The 7,570-nt window shown below is 47.6% G+C and overlaps 1 protein-coding gene and 1 long non-coding RNA gene across 2 annotated transcripts in view; one reads left to right on the forward strand and one right to left on the reverse strand.

Moving 5' to 3' along the window:
- Positions 1-7,570, forward strand: part of LOC117229797 (uncharacterized) — a 128,067-nt gene that overhangs the window by 65,013 nt on the left and 55,484 nt on the right. The gene's annotated exons all lie outside the window — the stretch shown is intronic.
- The window catches only part of LOC143258838 (uncharacterized), a 17,668-nt gene continuing 13,407 nt past the window's right edge, over positions 3,310-7,570 (reverse strand). The window contains exon 3 of the long non-coding RNA XR_013032733.1: positions 3,310-4,966. This is a non-coding gene — a long non-coding RNA (uncharacterized LOC143258838). The remainder of the gene's footprint in view (positions 4,967-7,570) is intronic.

Here is a 7,570-nt window from a genome sequence, read left to right on the forward strand (position 1 = left end):
ATATCTATTTTAGCCCATATTTCATTGTACGCTATTATACAGTCGATTTCATATTTTATTTAACGTTAGCCATCGCGAGCGTCGACGTCGTCGTACTCGCCCCCACCCCACCCCCGGGACGCCACTGCGATCCGGGTTGAGGAGGGGGTGGAGGGGGTTCATGAATTGGAAAATAAATGTTACAGTATCTCTACGACAACTGTCACTCGGCGGATCCGTAGTTGGGACAGTTGTCGAGAGAAGAACACTCGTGTCGACGCGTGTCGCCGCGATCGATGGCCGCGAGCGAGGAGAGAAGACCGGTCGTCGTCGTTGCAGCGGCGGCCCCGTGTCAACGGACGTTATACCGGCGAAGGGTTAACAAATTTCTGGCGGTGTTGCGAAAGAGAGGCACGGACGTTGCGGAAGCCGGCGAAGATAACGCCGGGGCCAGGTCCTGTAAACACTGTTATCCGCGGCGGTGATCGTACGTCCCCGCGGATCGTAATCACGGGAAAGGATGCAAGAAGTGGCTGGTCTACAGCCGACGGTTACGCCCGGGACTTCGACTTGTTGCTAATGAAAGACCGTGTTCGCTGGGAAAGTTTTATTTCGAGTCTATTCGACTGGAAATCCATCGTCCTGCATTCTTGCCAGTCGCTCGCCGGTCTCGTGGAACACGCTGTACAGGGTGTTCCATAATCACGTTCACGCCGAGAACAGGGCGTGATTCCCGAGGTCATTTCAAGCAACTTTTTCCTTAGCGGAAATTCAATCCGACGCTTCGTTTACGAGTTATTAACGAATAAGTACTGGCCAATGAGAGGCGAGCGCGGCTGGCCGAGACGATGAGCGGAACCGGGCTTCGCGCGCTCCTTGGCCGCTCCGCCTCGCGCCAGCCGCGCTCGCCACTCATTGGTCACTACTTATTCGCGAATAACTCGCAAACGAAGCGGCGGATTGAATTTTCGCAAAGGAAAAAGTTGCTCCAAATGACCCGAGGAATCGCCTGCTCCCAGGCGTTAACGCAATTGCGGGACACCCTGTATCCCCTCGCTTGTCCAGCTCGTCCCGGTCGTTGTCGCTCGCGCGTGCTGTAATTTCCGCGTGCATCGATCGGGCCGTGTAATACGGCCCCGCGCGATCGAGGAAATTGTGATTTTCTTCGAAGGAGCCCGTCGTTGTTGCCGCTCTCGTTAAACGGCGCCGAGGCACGCTTGTCGATACACGTCGAACACAGTGTTCGACGAGAGGAGGCACTTTCGAAGGTGACTAAAGCGGTCTAAATATAGCCAGGCCTGCCACTGAAAATAAAGACGGGAGAGTACCGGTCGCTCGACAAACGATTGCCTCTGCTTTGACGCGTTCGGCCGTCTCGCGACGCGCCGCCCGAAAACAGCGCCTTCGTCTCCGTCCAAACGATGTAAAAATCGCTGGAATCATCGAAAATGATCCAACAGAGCGACCGCTTTCTTTTCGAACGTCTTGCGATCGATACACAGAAAATTATATTCCATCAAAATCCGCTGCCTACATTACAATGATAAATCCACGGTGCCGGTCGTTTCGACCGAGTCTTTGTTAACAAACAATTGAAGAAACTTCTTGATATATTTATAATAATATATTTATATAATATAATAATATAATATAATATAATATAATAAATTACTATATTATATTATTACGATATTATAAATAATATAATATAATATAATAATATATATATTTATAATAAAAAAAAACAAAATTAACAAGAAGTCCGGATAAATTCGCGTCGAAATTCTTGATGAAACAATGAAACAATTTCTGTCGATTCACGAGCGGGAAAATGTGGTCGCCATGGGCGTAGGAGCATATACACCGTAGGAGCCTCCGTTCGCCTAAATCGCGCGACGCTAACGAGGGGAAACTGTGCGCGCTTAATCGACAAGCCTCCGAATCTATACTACATTGGCGAACGACCGCGTTCCAGTAGTTAATACGTCCGTAGGAGAGGAGAGGAGAGACCGCGCGAGCGCGAGCGAGGGCGGTGGAGGGGGTGGGGGGAGGACAGAATACACATAAATGGCAGTGGTCGATGCGAAATAAATCACTATTGTTGGCACACGTTCTTCGACACGTATTAATAACGCTTGGTGCCGGCACGGTCAGCGCGTTACACACGCGCCACGGCACGGCGGGGGCGCACACGCGCGTGATTTTAACACGCGGCCGGGCCGCGAGGAGAGGATGCAAACGCGGGACGCGGCTCGATTACGTAACCGCGCACGGTTTAATGATAGTTTCAATGGGATCTATCATTCCGACCGGGAACAATGATCGGGCCCGATTGGCTAACCGTGTAATTACGCTTTTGTAAGCGGCCGGTTAAAAATGAACTTTCACTTCTTTCCGCGCCGCGCCGCACCGCGCGGAGCCGCGACGAAGAAAACTGTGTATCTCCTCCTCCTCCTCCTCCCCCCCCCCGTCCCGCCCGACGGGCAGAACCGACAATTTCTACTCGGCGGTCTACTGCTCTAGAAAATTCAAGCGGACACCCGGTATACGCGAGCCTCGGCGCGCGATGGAAAACGTCCTACCTTCCAGCGTTTTCGAAGGGAGTGAAAGATCTCGAGTTTCCTCCGGCGAAAGTTTGTCAATCTTTGGACGAACCGAGTCGGATAGATTCTACGAGATCAGGGATTAATATTAGTTCGATTCAATTTAATTCGATTTCATTTAATTCAATTTGATTCAATTTAATTTTGTTTAATTCAATTCAATTTAATTGAATTGAATTTAATTCAATTTAATCTTGTTTAATTCAGTTTAATTCAATTTAATTTCGTTTAATTGAATTTAATTCGATTCAATTTTGTTTAATTCAATTTTATTTTATTTATTTGGCATATATAGGGCCAGATGCCCTTTTCGAAATTTTTCTACGAGAATTCAACATAGTAACAGTAATAATTGCAAAAAGTGCAACAGTTCAACAGTAATAATAATAATAATAATAACAATAATAATAATAATTAGTTTTCATAGCAAATCTTCAACAAGATCCGCGAAGGCGGCTAGAAATAATAATAATAATAATAATAATAATATTAACAATAATAGCAATAATAATAACATTAATGTTTAATGTTTAACATACAGTTTACATCCGTTTAAACATACATAAATGCATAATTACATCGCGCGAGTTCAACGGTAGCTGCGGGACAGATTAGATCGCATAATTTGATCGTCAGAAAAAAAAGCACAACGAATTAATAACTCGATCTCGCCGATTAATCTTTAATCTTGAATGAACACCGAAAACACACACACCACACCACCGTCGATATTCGTAGTTCGTTCGCACGTTCGCGTATATTCATTTGCGTATCCTATTCGCCGGATCGGAGAGCAACAACGATAATAATAATAATAAAATAATAACGAGGATAAAAGTGAAAAATGAACAGGACGCGATCATAATATTTATTGCAAGCGCATATTATTTATCGCATCGCGAGCGCGAATGAAACTGTCTCGGGATCGAATTGTAATATTCGAAGGGAATCGTCGCGAAATTATGTTTTCGCCCAAATTATAACGCGGTGCTAATTTCGCCGATCCTGTTCAATAAAAGAGAGGCGAGAGAGAAAGAAAGAGAGAGAGAGGAAGAGAGAAAGAGAGAGAGAGAGAGAGAGAAAGAGGGAGAGAGAGAGAGGGAGAGAGAGAGTACGTAAACGGCAGCAGCCATTTCGTTTTTTATTCGAGCTTATCGTCGAGAATGCGATGCGTATGGTTTAGGAACGAACGCTATACATTATCCGTGAGATCCCTAGGAAAGTCGATGGAGCGACCAGAAGGAGAACGAGCGGCTGGCGGGGCGGGAGGGAGGGGGAACGTCGGTGCGGAAAGAGAGGCGAAGCCGTGGCGGGAGCGAGATGGCCGGCAGAGGGCGAGGGAGGAGGGCGAGAAAGAGGACGCGGAAGAGGACGAGGGATGCGGTAGGGCGAGGGGGGACGGCGCGAGGGGGGAAAAAAAGAGAAGAAAAGCCGGGGAGGCGACACGAAGGACGGGCTTTCCATTTGCGTTCGACCATTTTCATTAAAGGCGCGCCCGCGATGTTTATATCGCGGCGGAAAAATCGACGAACTACTACGGGGGCCGGCGAGCGCGACGCGGTTGGTTCGTGTTTTACATTCGTAAATTCGCGGCGCCGGGGGACACCCTGTATGTTTAGAATATTTCACGGTGTCGATATCAGAGCCCGAAACACGCGAACGAAAATGTATGTATAGGCGACGGCGGCGGCGGCCAGAGAACTATTATTTAGCATGCTCGTCGTTCCGGCGAAACTGAATTCGAATCGAACGCTTTACTACCCTCTGGAAATAGTAACCATAACGCGCGAACGAACGAACGAACGAACGTCGTCGTGTATGTATGTATTTTCGCGTTCGACGAACATGCGAGCGTCTTTGATCCAAACGGATCATCGGGCTCTTCTTCGAGCCACGAACTCGTTGGCAGCTGGCGTTGATTAGCGGTTCTCTTTGTCCCCCCGGCGAATTTCTGCACCGGCAATTGCCAAATGTCGGCCAGAGAGAGAACGATGGAATCGCGTTTTCTTCGCGTTTCGAACGATGCGATCTTCTTCGAAGCCGTCTTCTGCTGCTGCTTTTGCGCAATCGTCGATCGCTCTGTTTCATAGATACTTCAACCCTTTGGGCGCTGCGATCTTTTTTCTGGTAGGAACGTTGATCGGCGATTTTTTTAAACGAGATATCACGTAATTTGTGATATATGTAATGTAATTAATAAGGAGTACTGCTACTATTTTGGTTCTCTCTCTCTCTCTCTCTCTCTCTCTCTCTCTCTCTCTTATTATTATTTGCAAAGAAATTTTTCATAATTGAAATTAAATGATTTTTACGATCGACTAATTATGAAAATGGTGTAAGTTCATTTATGGCCAGTAAATATATATTGTTTTAGTTGAATTTGTCTGAAAGAAAAATTTGTATAATTAAATTGCATGTCGATAAAATAGGAGAAACATTGCCAGACTCGACGTAATTAATTCATATTTTTGAATTGACTAATTTGAATTGATTTTTTCGCTCTCTCTCTCTCCAATTCTCTCTTTCTCTCTTGCCAATTTTCTCTCGCTCGCCTTCTCTCTCCAGTTCTCTCTTAAATTCTCTCCCTCTCTCTCTAGTTCTCTCTCTCGAATTCTCTCTCTCTCTCTCTTTCTGCAATTGTCTCTTTCTCCCTTTCTCTCTCTCTCTCTCTGCAATTGTCTCTCTCTCACTCTATCTCTCTTTCGAAATTTCTCTCTCTCTCTCTCTATCTCTCTTTCGAAATTTCTCTCTCTCTCTCTCTCTCTCTCTCTCTCTCTCTCTTGCCAATTTTCTCTCCCTCGCCCTCTCTCTCCAATTCTCTCTTAAATTCTCTCTCTTTCTCTCTCTCTATGTGTGTGTGTGTGTGTGTATGCATATCGGTACGCGATTCGAAAGGTTGCTTCCAGTCTCGTCCCTGACCTAACCTATCGGAAAACACGGGTTATCAGAGCGTGCCGGCCGTTGTTTTACGTGTGCGCTTACTCCCGTTTTAATTTTCTGCCGAGTGGACCGACCAACGCGCGCATTTGCGGCCGATCGAATTTTTACCTTTGTGCGATCGATTCTTCTCGCGAGCGGCTCTCAACGGGCGAAACAAAGCTGTAGGAACAAGGGACAGGTATGAGAGAGAGAGAGAGAGAGAGAGAGAGAGAGGATCGGGACGCGTAGAGGAACGCGCCGGGGTTAATAACACGTGGGAAATGATTTCGAATGCCGTATGCACAGGGTTAACCGAGGTGCACCACCCTCGGCGTGCCTCTGCCAGCCGATTGTAGCGATTCTAGCGTTTGTAGGTGCCCCGCTTTGGTGGTTCTCAATGGAGAAGCCCTCGGCACCATTGCTCTCCGCGTGCCAACCGCTATTTTCTAGCGTTCACTAGGGCAACCGTGTCAATTACTGCGCCGATTTAATCGACGTCCGAGGTTTTCGGCAAATTAAAATGGACCCTTTGCGCCTGTGTTGCGCGCGCGCGCGCCCTTAAAACGTCGAAGTGTGTTCTTTTTTATTTATACGAGCACGAATTTCTTCGCGATTTAAATATAGAAAGAACACACGAAATATTTAATGAAATATACGATACGGTTTTTCGGAGCCAGTTACCGTGACGTTCGACAGATTGCAAGTTCGTGAAAATTACGGATCGAATTTGTCGAACAATGTCGCTTCGAGATATAAGTGAAATTATTACGAAGGCACAGTAATCGGCGTACGTGTACCCTATGCTGATATAAAGCGAATCCTGCCGATGGAAGCAGCCCGGTCATTCGAGAATCTTGCGAGGAAGCCTGCAGCTCGACGAATCCCCGATTTCTCGACGCTGGATTCTCCCCTCTCTCTCTTTCTCTCTTCCTCCCTCTGTCTCTCTCTCTCTCTTTCTCTCTTCCTCCCTCTCTCTCTCTCTCTCTCTTTCTCTCTTCCTCCCTCTGCCTCTCTCTCTCTCTCTCTCTCTGTCTCTCTCTCTCTGGAGCGCACTCTCTCTCCCTCTGGAGCGCACTCTCTCTCTCTCTCTCTGGAGCGCACTCTCTCTCTCTCTCTCTGGAGCGCACTCTCTCTCTCTCTCTCTGGAGCGCTCTCTCTCTCTCTCTTTCTCCCTATTCCTACCTTTCTCCGTCTCCCCTTCTGTCCTGCTGTCACCCCTACGTTCACCTACCACCGAACAAAGAACCGCCGCAGCTCTACGACTCCGTTTCATTTTAATTTCCAAATAAATCGCCACGATAAAGTTTGAACGCGACCGGAAGCCGCGAACGAAATCGGTCTATTCTCGAGGGGACAAACGGCAACGTTCTTGCGGTTGTCGCAGAGGGATCATCGGTGTTTGTCCGTACCCGATAATACGCGTTTAAACAATCCTTGGCTCGGCGATTAGCCCCACGATAATTGGACCGTGTTTGGGGCTTCGCGTTCGAATCGTTCGAGAGACGACGAAATCGTCTCGTAAATGAATACGAAGAGGTTCTCGGCTATCGGGATCGGATCTGCCAGGGGCATCGCGGGGATACCTGGTCGATCCTTCGAAATCTGATCTCAACCCTCGCCTTTCTGTCTCTCTCTCTCTCTCTCTCTCTAGCTCACTCCAATTCTCTCTCTTTCTCTCTCTCTCTCTCCAATTCTCTCGTTTTCTTTCCCTAATTCTCTTTCGTTTTCTCTCCCCAATTCTCTCTCCTTCTTTCTCTCTCTCTCTCTCTCTCCAATTTTCTCTCGTCCCAATTCTTCCTCTCGCGCGCTCTCTCTCTCTCCAATTCTCTCTCTCGCGCTCTCTTTCTCGCGCTTTCTCTCTCTCGCGCTTTTTCTCTCTCGCGCTCTCTCTCTCTCGCTCTCCCTCTCGCGCTCTTGCTCTCCAATTCTCTCTCCCTCGCGCTCTTTTTCTCTCGCGCTCTCTCTCTTCTATTCTCTCTCTCTCTCCCTCCAATTCTCTTCAATTTTCTCTCGTCCTCTTTCTCTCTCTCTTCCTCTCTCTTTCTGCCCCTCTCGCTTTGATTCCCTGT

The sequence above is a fragment of the Megalopta genalis genome, chromosome 2 (genome assembly GCF_051020955.1).
Source record: "Megalopta genalis isolate 19385.01 chromosome 2, iyMegGena1_principal, whole genome shotgun sequence".
NCBI lineage: Eukaryota > Metazoa > Arthropoda > Insecta > Hymenoptera > Halictidae > Megalopta > Megalopta genalis.